The sequence below is a fragment of the Eriocheir sinensis genome, chromosome 30 (genome assembly GCF_024679095.1).
Source record: "Eriocheir sinensis breed Jianghai 21 chromosome 30, ASM2467909v1, whole genome shotgun sequence".
In the NCBI taxonomy this organism is placed as follows: domain Eukaryota; kingdom Metazoa; phylum Arthropoda; class Malacostraca; order Decapoda; family Varunidae; genus Eriocheir; species Eriocheir sinensis.
The window spans coordinates 8,414,381-8,431,880 of NC_066538.1; the positions used below are offsets into that span (position 1 = coordinate 8,414,381).

Here is a 17,500-nt window from a genome sequence, read left to right on the forward strand (position 1 = left end):
AAGAAGGTAAGACAACCGGGTAGGACACGTAGTACGTAATGGGTTTAAACTGGATAAATTCAGATTCAACAGGGACATAGGTAAAAATTGGTTTACTAACAGAGTAGTGGATGAGTGAAATAGGCTGAGCAGTCATGTGGTGAGTGCCAATACAATTGTCACGTTCAAAAATAGATTAGATAAATTCATGGACAGTGATATTAGGTGGGGTTAGATACACGGGAGCTTAGGTTCAAAGGAGCTGCCTTGTACAGGCCTACCGGCCTCTTGCAGACTCCTAGAATGAAGAAAAAGCATGAAGACCGAGTAAAAAGAAAAGAAAAGAAGCAAAGAAAGAGAGCAAACGAAAAGAAAGAGAAAGAAAGAAAGAAATGATTTTTTGAAGAAAAAAAAGCGGATTAGGGAGAAGAGGAAGAGAAGAAGAAAGAAGAACGAGAAGAAAAAACAAGATGATGAAGACGAAAAAGAATAAGAGGAGGAGGTGAAAGGATGGGGGGAGAGGGAGGGAATGGAGGAAAAAGGAGGGAAGATAACAGGAAACAGAAGGGAAGGGGAGAAAAATAAGCGAGCGAAAGGAAGGAAAGGAGATAAGGAGGGGAAAGGAAAGCAGAAGTTAAATACGAAAAAACATTGAAGACAAGAAAGAAACAATCAAACAACAACAAAAAAAAAATCAAAGCGGGGAGAGATATATTGGTCAATGAAGTCTCCCCGGAAGAAGCAGAAAAAAAAATACCCTAAGAACTCAACCTCAACCAATAGAATACGCGGGAATCCTCTGACGTCATCAGTGGAACGCCAGCACTCGTCGAGCGAGCAACTCTTCTGGCCTTTGAGCCAGCTTATAGACTGCTGAGTTGCTCGCTTGGCTCCGGCTACGGGTGCAAGATGCGCCCGTGCCCCCCGAACAGCTAGGCAGGGCCACATGGCCTGAAGCCTAGCTATTCTGCCGGGCTATAACCATAGCCCATCCAGTCAACGAGCTGGTAAAAATAAAACAACATCTGACGTCATTGAGGGCAGGTGACGTCACGCCCTAGTTCGGGGAAAATACCCTGCACTGGGGAACGTGTTCGGAAGAAGCAATGTAGATAAAAAAGAAGTAAAAGAGGAATGAACGTAGGAAGGAAAGCAAGACAGGAAAATAGATGAAGGAATGTAGAGAAGAAAGTAGGAAGAAAAGGAATGAAAGTGAAGAAGCGTAGGAGAGTAGGAAGGAAAGAGGGAAGCAGAACAAGACAGGTAGGAAAAGGAAAAGGAGGAAGGAAAGTAAGAAGAAAAGCAATACAGGTAAAAAAATGAAGAAAATTAGGAAGGAAAGGAATGCAGGTGAGGAAAAGGTGGAAAATATTAAGGAAAGCAGGAAGGAAAACAAGACAAGTAGAAAAACGAAAAGAAGGAAGGAGGAAGAAAAGAAATACAAGTAAAAAAATGATGAAAAGTAGGAAGGAAAGGAATGAAGGTGAAGAAACGATGGAAAATAGGAAGGAAAACAGGAAGGAAAACAAGACAAGTAGAAAAACGAAAAGAAGGAAGGAAAGTAAGAAGAAAAGCAATACAGGCAAAAAAAATGAAGTAGGAAGGAAATAAGAAAACGTGCTGGACAAAAAAAAAGTGTGAAATATGAGTAAATAAGGATGAAAGGAAAGAAGGCGTGGCTTCAGTTCGTTTCTTAGCCAGTAGGTGTAATGTAATTATTGTTTCGTAAAGAATACTTCACTCCAAAAAGTCACAAATAGTTTTTAGTATTCTTTTTCTTGAACAAAACACTGAACAAACAACAGAATCAGAACATGAAAATACGCTTATATTTTAGACAACTGCGACCAGGCACCGGTAGAAGGAAGCGGAGAAGGAAGAATAGGAGCGGGAGGAGAAAGGAGCAGAACAAAAATACAAGATAGAGACGAAAATCGATAAGAAAACAATTTAAAGAATGTATGTATGAATGTATGAACGCATGTATGCCGCGTATGTATACCTTCATATGTGGTTGAGGGACTGATTTGGATGACATTCTGAGTGTGGGTGCTCTTCCGCAGGCATTGTAAGCAAAGTATTCTGGGTCTGGGTGCGCTAAGGAAGAGCCTTCACTTGAAATGTTTGGAGCTTGCGACACGAGAACAGTCCCTCCACCAAGTTTGTACCGCTCGTGGGGTCATGTTAGGTGCGTCAATTACGAGGTTAGGGAAGGAAGGGAAGGGAGGGGAAGAGAAGGGAAGGGAAGGGAAGGGAAGGGAAGGGAAGGGAAGGGGAGGAAAGGAAAGGAAAGGAAAGGAAAGGAAAAGAAAGAGAAGGGAAGGAAAGGAAAGGAAAGGAAAGGAAAGGAAAGGAAAGGAAAGGAAAGAGAAGGGAAGGGAAGGGAAGGGACGGGAAGGGAAGACAATGGAAAAGAAAGAGGAGAGAAGACTGGAAATTACTGGTAAGGCAAAGGCAAAGTTGGGAGCATACGCTATAGCTGCGCGTGGCTTCGGTCCTCATCTCCGTTCCTTGAGCCTGAGACGGGGAATACCCGGGCCGTAGCAAGTGCGACAACCGGGTTACCACAGTTTGCCTTCCCCAGGTTTCCCCAGGCATCAATTTATCGACCAGCCCGAAAAGGAGGATGAACACCTACTGCCCGGACCGGTTTTCGAACCCGGGCCTGCGGCTACGAAGCTGGGCGTGCTAACTACGTAACCACAGAGGACCTGAACGATAAGGATGGGAAGGATGGAAGGATAGCTGAGAGAGAAGGAGAAATGGAAGTGGAGAAAAGTGGCCGGAAGAGGGATGGAGTGAAGGGAAAGGAGGGAAAAGAATTGAGAAGAAAAGGGGGTGAAGGGAGTGCATGGAAGGGAGTGGATGGGAAGGGAGAGGAGGGAGAGAAAAAAGGGAGGAAAAGGAGAGAAGTAAGAGAAGGAGGGAGTGCAGGAAAGGAAGTCTAGGGAAGGAAAAGAGAGAAAGGAGGGAAGTGAAGAGAAGCAAGGGGGTGAAGGGAGTGCATGGAAGGGAGTGAAGGGAAGGGAGAGGAGGGAGAGAAAGAAGGGAGGAAAAGGAGAGAAGTAAGAGAAGGAGGGAGTGCAGGGAAGGGAGCAGAGGAAAGGAGAAGAGAGGAAGGAGGGAAGTGAAGAGAAGCAAAGGGGCGGAGGGTGTGGAGGGAGGGTGTGGAGGGCGGGAGTGGAGGGAGGGAGTGCAGGGAAGGGAGTGGAGGTCATGACATTTGTGGAGTGTGTCAGGAGTTGATTTTGTTGAAGTCATTGTCAGCTGGTGGGAAGGACTCCTCCTCCTCCTCCTCCTCCAATTTCTTTTCTTCCTCATTCCTGCTCCTATGTCTCTAAACTTATTCTTTCTATCAGTTTTCTTTCCTCCTTTTCTCCTTCTTTTATTTCTTCTTCTTTATATTCTTTCTCTTATTCCTCTTCTTCATTCTCCTCATTCCATCTCTCTCCCAATATTCTTTCCTTCCCTATCAATTCACTCATTCCTCCTTTTCTTCCTCCTCTATTTCTTCTTCCTTACATTAATTCTCTTCTTCTTCTCCTCCTCCTCATCCTCCTTCATTCCTTTATCTTCCTCACTCCCTATTCTCCTTTTTTTTGGGGAGAGGGGCGGGGAGGGTGTCACGTGATCACTGAAAAGGTATGCCGTAGGTCCCCCCCTGTGAAGGACTGAAGGACGTGTGTGTGTGTGTGTGTGTGTGTGTGTGTTAGCCTCTCCCTATCTGTTTGTTCGTTAATCTATTTGTCTTTTGGGGCTTTGTACTTCCTCCTCCTCCTCCTCCTCCTCCTCCTTTCCTTCCAATTTATATCTCCTATCTTTTTTTTTTCGCCTCCAAGGTCTAGCGGTTAGCAAATCAGTGGGTCGGGGTTCGAGTCTCCCGGGTACTCAGCGCCCAGCCATCCCTACTGGTCGTCCTCCTTTTCAGGCCGGGAGATATATGGGTACCTGGGGAGGCCGGGGAAGGTGTACACTGTGGTAACCCGGATGTTGCACCTGTACTGTGTCTGAGGTGATGGCCCAGTGTGACGGAGATGAGCACCGAGGCAACGAGCAGCTATAGCGTATGCCCTCAACTTTACCTTTATCTTATGTTCTTTTCTTTTTCTAACTTTCTTATTTCTTCTCCAATTTTCCTTTAGTTCCTCTTAAACCATTACTTCCTCCTCCTCCTCCTCCTCCTCTTCAAGCCAATATTTATTGCAATCATAATCGTAAATAAATTCGTTCCCTTCAACGTCATCATTTTTTATATTTATTTTCGTTTCCCTTCCTTCCTCCTCCTCCACCTCCTCCTCCTCCTCCTCCTCCCATTCTCATGATTCACATCCGCTTCCTTTCCTTCCTTCTTCTTCTTCTTCTTCTTCTTCTTCTTCTTCTTTTTCTTCCTCCTACTCTTCTATTATTATAATTATTCGAGTTATTATTTTCTCCTCCTCCTCCTCCTCCTCCTCCTGATCCACATCCTCCTAGATACCGTCTCGTCCTTGTGGCTCTCCTCCGAAATCTCATCTCCTCTTTTATTATTACCTCCTCCTCCTCATCCTCATCCTCATCCTCCTTAGGGCGTGGTCACGTGCCCCCTCCGAAGGTACTCCATAAGACCCCCGTGAAGGATGAAGGACGTGTGTGTGTGTGTGTGTGTGTGTGTGTGTGTGTGTGTGTGTGTGTGTGTGTGTGTGTGTGTGTGTTGAGGCCTTTTCCAGTTTGCTCGTTAATTTGTTTGTCTTTTTTTTTTTTACACCTCCTCCTCCTCCTCCTCCTCCTCCTCCTCCTCCTCCTCCTCCTCCTCCTCCTCCTCCTCCTCCTTCTTTTCTATTCTTTCGTTTCTTTGTCTGTCTTTGTATGCATTTGTGTATTTTTGTTTGATTTCTTCTTTTATATGTTTACTCTCTCTCTCTCTCTCTCTCTCTCTCTCTCTCTCTCTCTCTCTCACACACGTGGAAGAAGCCTGACGAAGGGAAGAAGGAAGGATAGAAGGGAAGGAGAGAGGAGAGATAAGGAGGGAGAGGGAGGGAAGAAGGGTGGAGGAAGGGAAGGATAAAAGAGAAAAAGACAAGAAGATAAAAGATAAACCAAACGAGAGAAAGAAAAAAATACCAAGAAAAAGAAACAAAATGAAAAGAAAAAGAAAGATAAATGGATAACAAGAAGACAAAACAAAACAAGATGAGACATGACAGGACAAGATAAGGAGAGTTAAGAGGAGAGGAGAAGAGTGGAGGAGAGGAGAGGGGAGGAAAAAAACGAGGGAAGATAAAATGGAAAACAGAGAGGAAGAGGAGGGAAGAAAAGAATTGACACTGACACACGGAGCAGGAGGAGGAGGAGGAGGAGGAGGAGGAGGAACATAAAAACACAAGAACGTAGGAGTCTGCAAGAGGCCCGTAGGCCTGTACAAGGCAGCTCCTTTGAACCTAAGCTCCCGTGTATCTAACCCCACCTAATATCACTGTCCATGAATTTATCTAATCTATTTTTTAATGTGACAATTGTATTGGCACTCACCACATGACTGCTCAGCCTGTTCCACTCATCCACCACTCTGTTAGTTAACCAATTTTTGCCTATGCCCCTGTTGAATCTGAATTTATCCAGTTTAAACCCAGGAGGAGGAGGAGGAGGAGGAGGAGGAGGAGGAGGAGGAGGAGGCGGAGGAGGAGGAGGTTGACAAAGGAAACACAAGAAGGGGAAAGAAGGACACACACACACACACACACACACACACACACACACACACACACACACACTTCTCTCCATTCTCGTCTTCAACATCTTTCTTCTATGTTTGTCTCCTCCTCCTCCTCCCTCCTTCCCTTCCTTTCCTTCTTTCTTCCCTTTGAGTTTGCTGCTTCCCTGCGTCTTCCTTGTGTGTGTGTGTGTGTGTGTAGAAGATTACCACGGCCTGATCACGTATTGACTCTGTAATCAGGCCGTGTGAATCACACACACACACACACACACACACACACACACACACACACACAGGAAGACGGAGAAGCAGGGGAAGGGAAGCAAGGTCAAGGGTATGGGGAGGGGAAGGGAAGGGAAGGGGGAAGGAGGGAGGGGAAGGAAGGAAGGAAGGGAAGGAGGGAAGGAAGGAGGGAAGGAAGGAAGGAAGGAGGAAGGGAAGAGGAAGGGGAAGGGAGGGAAGGAAGAGGAGGGAAGGAAGGAGGGAAGGAAGGAGGGGAAGGGAAGGAAGAGGGGAAGGGAGGGAAGGGGAGGAGAAGGGAAGGGGGAAGGAGGGAGGAGGAGGAGGAGACAAAAAAATAGAAGGAAGATGTTGAAGACGAGAATGGAGAAAAGAAAAAGAACAAGAACAAGAAGATGGAAAAATAATATAAGTGAAAGGAGAAAATATTTAAATAAGAGAAGGAAAAAAAGAGGAAGCAAATGAAGAAAAGAAAGGTTGAAAGTGACCAAGAGGAGAAAGAAGGGAAGGATGAAAATAAAGAAACGGAGGAGGAGGAAAAAGAGGGAGAAAGATGATGAAAAAATTGCTATGAGACGGAGAAAGGAAAAAGAAAGAAGGGAAAAATGAAGAAAGGACAAATAAAATAAAGAAAAACGTAGGAACAATAATATTCTCCTTTGTTTTTTTCTTGTTTTCCTTTCTAATTCCTTTTCTAATACTCTTTTCACTTATCCATTGTCTTCTTTCCTCTGATAAAAAAAAATAGGAAAGAGGAAAACAAAGTAGAACAAAACAAGAACACAAGAAAAAAGAAAACGAGGAAAACAAACTAGAAAAAACAACACAAGAAAATAAGAAGAAAAGGTGGAAGAAAAACTAGAACAAAACAAGAACACAAGGAAACAAGAGGAAGACAAAATACGAGAACAAAACAAAAAGAAGAAAAAAAGAAGAAAAAAGGAAGTTAAACTAGGGACACGAGAAAAAAAAGAAAAAAAGAAAGACAAACAACGAGAACAAAAAAATCAAGAAGGAAAAAGTGAAGACAACCTAAAACAAAATAACAGAAAATAAAAAACGAGGATGACAAACGAGAACAAAACAAAAAACTAGAAAAAAGAAAAAAAGGAGGAAGACAAACTAAAACAAGAACACAACATAACAACAAGAGGAAGACAAAATACGAGAACAAAACAAAAAACATGAAAAAAAGAGGACAAACTAGAACATAACAAACAAAAACCACAAGAAAAAAAAAAAGAGAAACTAAAATAAAAACAAAATAAAAAGAGGAACACAAACTAGAAGAAAAAACAAAAACAAGAAAAAAAGTCAAGATCAGACAAACAAGAACAAAAGGGCACACGCAAAAACAACAACAAACAACAACAAGAATAACACACAGGTAGACTGCAAGAGGTCGGCCCACCTGTCAGCCCACACATGGCTCCACCTGTACACACCTGAACTAATACAGGTGTGTGTGTGTGTGTGTGTGTGTGTGTGTGTGTGTGTGTGTGTGTGTGTGTGTGTGTGTGTGTGTGTGTGTGTGTGTGTGTGTGTGTGTGTGTGTGTGTGTGTGTGTGTGTGTGTGTGTGTGTGTGTGTGTGTGTGTGTGTGTGTGTGTGTGTGTGTGTGTGTGCGCCATTTTTCTCCCCCTCGTTCTCTTCCTCATTTTCCTTTTCTTTCGTCCCTTTTCTTCTTTCTCCTTATTGTCTCCTAACTTTTATTTATTTGCTTCTCTTTTTTTCTTCTCTCATCCGAATGTTTCCTCCTGTCACCCACTTTTTTCTCCTCCTGTTCTTGTCCTAGTTTTCTAATTAATTCTCTTCTCTCCATTCTCGTCTTCTATTTTTTTTCTCTCATTTTTTTCCTCCTCCTCCTTCCCCTCGCCCTGCCATTAGTCATTGTCAGTCATAAATCTGTCCACTCTCTCTTCACTCCTCATATTCCTGGTGCAGAAGCCTTGGCAAACTATCACAAGGCTCATAAAACTACCCACCATGGATATACTAACACAGCGCCCACGAAAGCCTTAGCAAATGTGTGAGTGTTTAAGTCTCCAAATGTTTGAGAATGGGCCACAGTGGAGATTAGTCGAGTTCTCGTAAGTGTTTTTCGCGTCCCTGGTGAAGAAGACTCGTCAAACTATCACCAGGAACATAAAACTACCCACCATGGAAATACAAACACAGCCCCCACGAAAGCCTTATTAGATGTGTGTGTTTAAGCCCCGGAAGGTTTGAGAATATGGGTCACAAATGAGATTAGTCGAGTTCTCATAATTGTTTTTCGCGTCCCGTGAAGAAGCCTTGTCAAACTATCACCAAGCTCATAAAACTACTCATGGAAATACTGACACAGCCCCCACGAAAGCCTTATCAAATGTGTGTGTTTAAGCCCCGGAAGGTTTGAGAATGGGCCACAGTGGAGATTAGTTGAGTTCTTGTAAGTGTTTTTCGCGTCCCTGGTGCAGAAGCCTCGTCAAACTATCACCAGGAACATAAAACTACCCACAATGGAAATACTGACACAACCTCCGCGAAAGCCTTATATGTTTGAGATTGTGAGCCTGAATTTATCGAACCACCTGGCTGATTAGTTCCTTCCACTTGTCCACTATCCAATTCAAAAACTTAAATTAATCTTCTCTATCATCAACTGCCCTATTAGTGAATCTTATTAGTGAACCTATTCTCGTCCTTTTCACCCAGTAATCCACATTCGATAAACCTCAACTCATTCTAAAACTTGTCGGGGCCTACACACCCATATTAGGTAAGACTCTCGTGGAGATTGTGTTAGTATTTCAATGGGTCGTTTTATAAGCCTAGTGATAGCTTGACAAGGCTCCTGCACCATGAACATGAAAACACTCTTGAGAACCCGACTTATCGCATTTGTGGCCTTTGGAAAGAGTTGCTGCAAGAGCCGGAAGCGTCGGAGAAAACAGGCCCCGGATAACTCATTCTCGCTACGGTTACTTTAGCGCCTGAGCTCCACCCTCTCACCCACTTCTCGCCTCATCCAGGTCACCGCGCGCCCTTCATTTAGCCAAGGCATGTCGATTAAGATGTTTCACCGGTGCCTATCCCAGTGTGGAGAATGTACGAACCAAGGAATAGTTCAAAGTTTCTCTCTCAGCATTGACTATATGGAATCTCTTTGGTTTTCACTGGTGTCTATCCCAGTGAGGAAAATTTTATGAACCAAGGAATGATTCAAAGTTTCTCTCTCAGCATTGACTATATGGAATCTCTTTGGTTTTCACTGGTGTCTATCCCAGTGAGGAAAATTTTATGAACCAAAGAATAGTTCAAAGTTTCTCTCTCAGCATTGACTATATGGAATCTCTTTGGTTTCGCCGGTGCCTATCCCAGTGTGGAAAATTTTTATGAACCAAAGAATAGTTCAAACTTTCCCTCTCAGCATTGACTATATGGAATCTGTTTTGTTGGCTCTCTCCACGACCATCAAAACTAAGCAGTATCTACCCTCTACAGCTCTTATTATATACATTTAGAAACATGATACTAACGGAGATATGTTTATAAGAGGAATCCACAGCAAAACAACAATTATTACAAAAAACACGGTGACTAATGATAAATATTGTCTCCTCTCTTCCACTCCTAAGATAGAAAGAAATTGCTAGCCTGTATACTACTTTTAGCATCGTAACTTAATGATAACGAAGATATATTTACACGAAGAATTAAAAGATATAAAACCATTAAAAGAACAATGCCTGACTAATGCTAAATAGTCCCTTCTCCTACACCTTCAGTAAAAAATAACCACTTGCTACTAACACTACTTCTAAAAACGGGACTTTAATCACCCTTTTAGCATGGTTCTTACATAGTCAACACAACACCCCATGCTTCTTCGTTACTCTCCTTATTTTACTGTCATTGTCTTCAAGTTTTCACCTCCATATATGCTAATCGATGGGACTCTAAGGGCCACTTTCACAGTTCGACATGGTGGGTTAGTTAGCCTCCAAACCAATACTAAGGACTTCGGAAATTCCTCGTGTAGTGTTTTGTGTTCATATTTTCAGGAAATCTCTTACTACGGTTACTTCATCGCCTGTGCTCAGCCCTTTCACCCACTTCTCGCCTCCTCCAGCTAGGCCACCGCGCGCCCTTCATTTGGCCATGGAATGTACACGCCATTTTCTTTTCTTCCCTTAATCGAAAAAAAGGAATGAGAAGACAAACTAAAACAAAACAATAGAAAAACGAAAAGAAATAAACTAAAACAAGAACATAAAAAAGAAAGAAGAAAATGAAGACAAACAAAAATAATACAAGACCACAAGAAAAAAGGAAGAAAAGGGGAAAGACAAACTAGGAAATCAAAACAAGGACCCAATAAAAAAAAAGAGGAAGACAAACCAGAAAAACACACAAAAAAGGAGAGAGGAAAAGACAGGGAGGAGGATGTTTCACCGGTGCCTATCCCAGTGTGCAGAGTTTACGAGCCAAGGAACAATTCAGACCTTACTATTATGGAATGTATAAGATTAAATAGTTTAGCGCGGGTGATCACAAACCGGTTGGGCTGTGAAGTCGGCTTTACAGTAACTACTCCTCCTCCTTCTACTTCTTCTACTTCTCGTTCGCCTCTTCTTCTTTTTGTCATCCTTTGTTTCTCCTTTAGTTTGGTTGACTCATTATTCTTCTATCTCCTCTTTGTCATCATTTTTTTCTTTTTTCTTTTTTTTTTTTTTGGCTGACATCCTTATTCGTCTATCTCCTGTTTGTCATCCTTTATTTCTCCTTTTGTTTTCTTTATCAGAGCAACGTCCATTTTCCTTTTTCTATATAAACTTTGGTTGGCACATTATTATTCCTCCTCCTCCTCCTCCTCCTCCTCCTTCATCTCCTTCTCCTCCTCCTCCAATCCCTTTTCCTTCTCCTCCTTTTTCTCCTCTCCTCTTTCTCCTTCTCCCCTTCTCCCCTTCTTCGTCCTCTTTCTTCTCCTCCTCCTCATCTTCATCTCCTTATTCTGTAACTTCTCGCTTGCCTCTTCCTTCTCCTCATCCTCCTCATCCTTCATCTCCTTCTCTTCCTCCTCCACTCCCTTTTCCTTCTTCTCCTCCTTTTTCTTCTCCCCTTCTCTTCCTCCTCCTCATCCCCTTCTTCTGTAACTTCTCGTTCGCCTCTTCCTTCTCCTCCTCATCCTCCTCCTCCTTCATTTCCTTCTCCTCCTCCTCCACTCCCTTATCCTTCTTCTCCTCCTTTTTCTCCTCTCCTTCTCCTCCTCCTTCTCTTCTTCGTCCTCTTTCTTCACCTCCTCCTCCTCGTCATCATCCCCTTCTTCTGTACGTTCAATTAAGTCTACATCAACTTTTTTTCACTTTCCCTTGATGCCCTTTTATGACGCTCAACAATAACAATAGTAATAATAATCTTTACGTTCGAAGGTCAGTACGCACGTAACATAGAACACTGAAGTCTCCCTTTCGCAACACCATCCTCCTTTACAACGCTCCCTCGTGACCTTGCACTTAAATGATCTTGTTTTTTTATTTTTTTTATGGTGAGAGAAGAGAAGGCTGACCATCCAAGGCCTATACGAAAATGAAAATAGAAGGAAATAGCTGTAATATATCAACCAAGGCCTATACGAAAATGGAAATAGAAGGAAATAGCTGTAATATATCAACCAAGGCCTATACGAAAATGGAAATAGAAGGAAATAGCTGTAATATATCAACCAAGGCCTACACGAAAATGGAAATAGAAGGAAATAGCTGTAATATGTCAACCAAGGCCTATACGAAAATTGATATAGAAGGAAATAGCTGTAATATATCAACCAAGGCCTGTACGAAATGGAAATAGAAGGAAATAGCTGCAATATGTCACTCAAGGCATATACGAAAATGGAAATAAAAGGAAAATAGAAGAAAATAGCTGTAATATGTCACTCAAGGCATATACGAAAATGGAAATAAAAGGAAAATAGAAGAAAATAGCTGTAATATGTCACTCAAGGCATGCACGAAAAAATAATATACATGAAATATGACAACGAAGGCCTATCCATAAATGAAGAGAAAGAAGATAGCTCTAATATCCCAGCCAAGGCCTATACCAAAATGAAGAGAATGAAGATAGCTGTAATATTCTTTTTTATTATTACAATAAAGGAGACGGCTCAAGGGCAACAAAAAGAGTGAGAAAAAAAAGCCCGCTACTCGCCGCTCCCTTAAGAGATAACAGTAAAGAATAGCCAAAAGAGAGGTCAATTTCGGGTGGAGAGGTGTCTTGATACACTCTTCTTGAAAGAGGTCAAGTCATAGGCAGGAGGAAATACAGACGAAGGAAGGCTGTTCCAGAGTTTACCAGTGTAAGGGATGAAAGAATGGAGATGCTGGTTAACTCTTTCATAAGGGGTTTGGACAGTATAGGGATGCATACAAAAATTTAAAAAAGAGAAAACAACTATAATGTGCCAACCAAACCATAGATACAACACAAAACGAAAAAAAATAGACGTAATTCTCTGATCTGATGAAGGAAACAAAAGGGAATATAACAGAAAACAAAAGAGAGATAGAAGAAGAATATGTCAACCAAAGTCTATATAAAAAAAGGAGGATGGACGTTGCTCTGATAAAGAAAACATATAAGGAGAAATAAAGGATGACAAAAAGGAGATAGAGGAATAATGAGTCAACCAAATAAAAGGAGAAATAAAGGATGACAAAAAGGAGATAGAGGAATAATGAGTCAACCAAATAAAAGGAGAAATAAAGGATGGCAAACAGGAGATAGAGGGAAAATAAGTCAACCAAATAAAAGGAGAAATAAAGGATGGCAAACAGGAGATAGAGGGAAAATAAGTCAACCAAAAAAAAAATGGAAGATGACAAACAGGAGATAGAGGAATAAGATGTCAACCAAACAAAAGGAGAAATAAAACATGACAAATAGGAGATAGAGGAATTATGTGTCAACCAAAGTCTATACAAAAAAAAAGGAAAATGGACGTAATATGTTGCTCTGATAAAGAAAACAAAAGGAGAAATAAAGGATAACAAACAGGAGATAAAGAGAAAATGTCAAAAAAAAAAAAAAAAAAAAAAGATGACGAACAGGAGATAAAGAGAAAATGTCAACCAAAAAAAAGAAAAAAGAAAAGATGACAAACAGGAGATAGGGGAATGATATGTCAACCAAAGTCCATAATGAAAAAGGAAAATGAACGTTGCTCTGATGAAAACAAAAGAGGGTATAAAACAAAAACAAAGGGAGGTTGAAAGTAGCAATAGTCAGTGAATGAATACTTTAAAAGAATGAGAGGAAGAAAGCAATTAGAAGACAACAATAGACAGGTAGGAATGGAATGTGCTACGACGTCAATAGACAGATAGATAGATAGAAATAGGTAGATGGATATAGATAGATAGATAGAGATAGAAGGATGGATAACAATGATTCCTCCTCCTACTCCTCCTCCTCCTCCTCCTCTCGTTCCTTTATCTTCCTCTTACTCCCTATTCTCTTTTCTTTGGGGGGGCGGAGATAGAAGATAGGATGGGATAAATATAGATAGATGAAGATAGATGGATAGATAGATAGATAGATAGATAGATAGATATAGATACAGATAAGACAGATAGACAGAGGTAGAGATAAATAATTGATAGATAGATAGATGGATACAGATAAAGATATATGAATAGACAGATAATAGAAAATAGATTATATAGACACATAGATATAGATAGATAGATAGACAGACAGAAGAGAAAGAGAGAAGTAACAAAGGAAAACTAAAACAAATGATAGGAAATTAAAGGAAGAAGAGAAAGAGAAAAAGAAGAGGAAACAAAACAGGGGATGGAAAGTAAAAAAGAAAGAAGAAAGCAATAAAGGAAGAAAATACAAAACAAAGATAAACGAAAGACCAGAGAAGCAAAATAAGGAAAACAGATAAAGAGAAAGAGGAAAGAGGAGGAGGAAAAAAAACGCTCCCTCGTGACCTTGCACTTAAATGATCTTGTTTTTTTATTTTTTTATGGTGAGAGAAGAGAAGGCTGACCATCCAAGGCCTATACGAAAATGGAAATAGAAGGAAATAGCTGTAATATATCAACCAAGGCCTGTACGAAATGGAAATAGAAGGAAATAGCTGCAATATATCAACCAAGGCCTATACGAAAATGGAAATAGAAAGAAATAGCTGCAATATATCAACCAAGGCCTATACGAAAATGGAAATAGAAGGAAATAGCTGCAATATATCAACCAAGGCCTATACGAAAATGGAAATAGAAAGAAATAGCTGTAATATGTCACCCAAGGCCTATAAGAAAATGGAAATAGAAGGAAATAGCTGTAATATGTCACCCAAGGCCTATACGAAAATGGAAATAGAAGGAAATAGCTGCAACATATCACCCAAGGCCTGTACGAAATGGAAATAGAAGGAAATAGCTGTAATATGTCACCCAAGGCCTATACGAAAATGGAAATAGAAGGAAATAGCTGCAATATATCAACCAAGGCCTATACGAAAATGGAAATAGAAAGAAATAGCTGTAATATGTCACCCAAGGCCTATACGAAAATGGAAATAGAAGGAAATAGCTGCAACATATCACCCAAGGCCTATACGAAAATGGAAATAGAAGGAAATAGCTGCAATATATCAACCAAGGCCTATACGAAAATGGAAATAGAAGGAAATAGCTGTAATATATCAACCAAGGCCTGTACGAAATGGAAATAGAAGGAAATAGCTGTAATATATCAACCAAGGCCTGTACGAAATGGAAATAGAAGGAAATAGCTGTAATATATCAACCAAGGCCTATACGAAAATGGAAATAGAAAGAAATAGCTGTAATATGTCACCCAAGGCCTATACGAAAATGGAAATAGATGGAAATAGCTGTAATATATCAACCAAGGCCTATACGAAAATGGAAATAGAAAGAAATAGCTGTAATATGTCACCCAAGGCCTATACGAAAATGGAAATAGAAAGAAATAGCTGTAATATATCAACCAAGGCCTACACGAAAATGGAAATAGAAGGAAATAGCTGTAATATATCAACCAAGGCCTGTACGAAATGGAAATAGAAGGAAATAGCTGTAATATATCAACCAAGGCCTATACGAAAATGGAAATAGATGGAAATAGCTGTAATATATCAACCAAGGCCTGAACGAAAATGGAAATAGAAAGAAATAGCTGTAATATGTCACCCAAGGCCTATACGAAAATGGAAATAGATGGAAATAGCTGTAATATATCAACCAAGGCCTGAACGAAAATGGAAATAGAAGGAAATAGCTGTAATATATCAACCAAGGCCTATACGAAAATGGAAATAGAAAGAAATAGCTGTAATATGTCACCCAAGGCCTATACGAAAATGGAAATAGAAGGAAATAGCTGTAATATGTCAACCAAGGCCTATACGAAAATTGAAATAGAAGGAAATAGCTGTAATATGTCAACCAAGGCCTATACGAAAATTGAAATAGAAGGAAATAGCTGTAATATGTCACCCAAGGCCTATACGAAAATGGAAATAGAAGGAAATAGCTGTAATATGTCACCCAAGGCCTATACGAAAATGGAAATAGAAGGAAATAGCTGTAATATGTCACCCAAGGCCTATACGAAAATTGAAATAGAAGGAAATAGCTGTAATATATCAACCAAGGCCTGAACGAAAATGGAAATAGAAAGAAATAGCTGTAATATATCAACCAAGGCATATACGAAAATGGAAATAGAAGGAAAATAGAAGAAAATAGCTGCAATATGTCAACCAAGGCATGCACGAAAATGGAAATAAAAGGAAAATAGAAGAAAATAGCTGCAATATGTCACTCAAGGCATGCACGAAAAAATAATATACCTGAAATATGACAACGAAGACCTATCCATAAATGAAGAGAAAGAAGATAGCTCTAATATCCCAGCCAAGGCCTATACAAAACTGAAGAGAATGAAGATAGCTGTAATATTTTTTTATTATTACAACAAAGGAGGCAGCTCAAGCGCAACAAAAAGTGAGAAAAAAAGCCTCCTACTCGCCGCTCCCGTAAGAGATAACAGTAAAGAGTAGCCAAAGGAGAGGTCAATTTCGGGTGGAGAGGTGTCTTGATACACTCTTCTTGAAAGAGGTCAAGTCATAGGCAGGAGGAAATACAGACGAAGGAAGGCTGTTCCAGAGTTTACCAGTGTAAGGGATGAAAGAATGGAGATGCTGGTTAACTCTTTCATAAGGGGTTTGGACAGTATAGGGATGCATACAAAAATGAAAAAAGGAGAAAACAACTATAATGTGCCAACCAAACCATAGATACAACACAAAACGAAAAAAATAGACGTAATTCTCTGATCTGATGAAGGAAACAAAAGGGAATATAACAGAAAACAAAAGAGAGATAGAAGAAGAATATGTCAACCAAAGTCTATATAAAAAAAAGGAGGATGGACGTTGCTCTGATAAAGAAAACAAAAGGAGAAATAAAGGATGACAAAAAGGAGATAGAGGAATAATGAGTCAACCAAATAAAAGGAGAAATAAAGGATGACAAAAAGGAGATAGAGGAATAATGAGTCAACCAAATAAAAGGAGAAATAAAGGATGACAAAAAGGAGATAGAGGGAAAATAAGTCAACCAAAAAAAATGGAAGATGACAAACAGGAGATAGAGGAATAAGATGTCAACCAAACAAAAGGAGAAATAAAACATGACAAATAGGAGATAGAGGAATTATGTGTCAACCAAAGTCTATACAAAAAAAAGGAAAATGGACGTAATATGTTGCTCTGATAAAGAAAACAAAAGGAGAAATAAAGGATGACAAACAGGAGATAAAGAGAAAATGTCAACCAAAAAAAAGAAAAAAGAAAAGATGACAAACAGGAGATAAAGGGAAAATGTCATCCAAAAAAAAGAAAAAAGAAAAGATAACAAACAGGAGATAAAGGGAAAATGTCAACCAAAAAAAAGAAAAAAGAAAAGATAACAAACTGGAGATAAAGAGAAAATGTCAACCAAAAAAAAGAAAAAAGAAAAGATGACGAACAGGAGATAAAGAGAAAATGTCAACCAAAAAAAAGAAAAAAGAAAAGATGACAAACAGGAGATAAAGGGAAAATGTCAACCAAAAAAAAGAAAAAAGAAAAGATGACAAACAGGAGATAAAGAGAAAATGTCAACCAAAAAAAAGAAAAAAGAAAAGATGACAAACAGGAGATAAAGAGAAAATGTCAACCAAAAAAAAGAAAAAAGAAAAGATGACAAACAGGAGATAAAGAGAAAATGTCAACCAAAAAAAAGAAAAAAGAAAAGATGACAAACAGGAGATAGGGGAATGATATGTCAACCAAAGTCCATAATGAAAAAGGAAAATGGACCTTGCTCTGATGAAGAAAACAAAAGGGGGCATAAAACAAAAACAAAGGGAGGTTAAAAGTAGCAATAGTCAGTGAATGAATACTTTAAAAGAATGAGAGGAAGAAAGCAATTAGAAGACAACAATAGACAGGTAGGAATGGAATGTGCTACGACGTCAATAGACAGATAGATAGATAGAAATAGGTAGATGGATAGATATAGAT

At 39.9% G+C, this 17,500-nt stretch overlaps 1 long non-coding RNA gene across 1 annotated transcript in view; it reads right to left on the reverse strand.

The window, feature by feature from the left end:
* LOC127005549 (uncharacterized) overlaps window positions 1-17,500 on the reverse strand; it is a 103,974-nt gene that overhangs the window by 14,369 nt on the left and 72,105 nt on the right. The window lies entirely within an intron of this gene.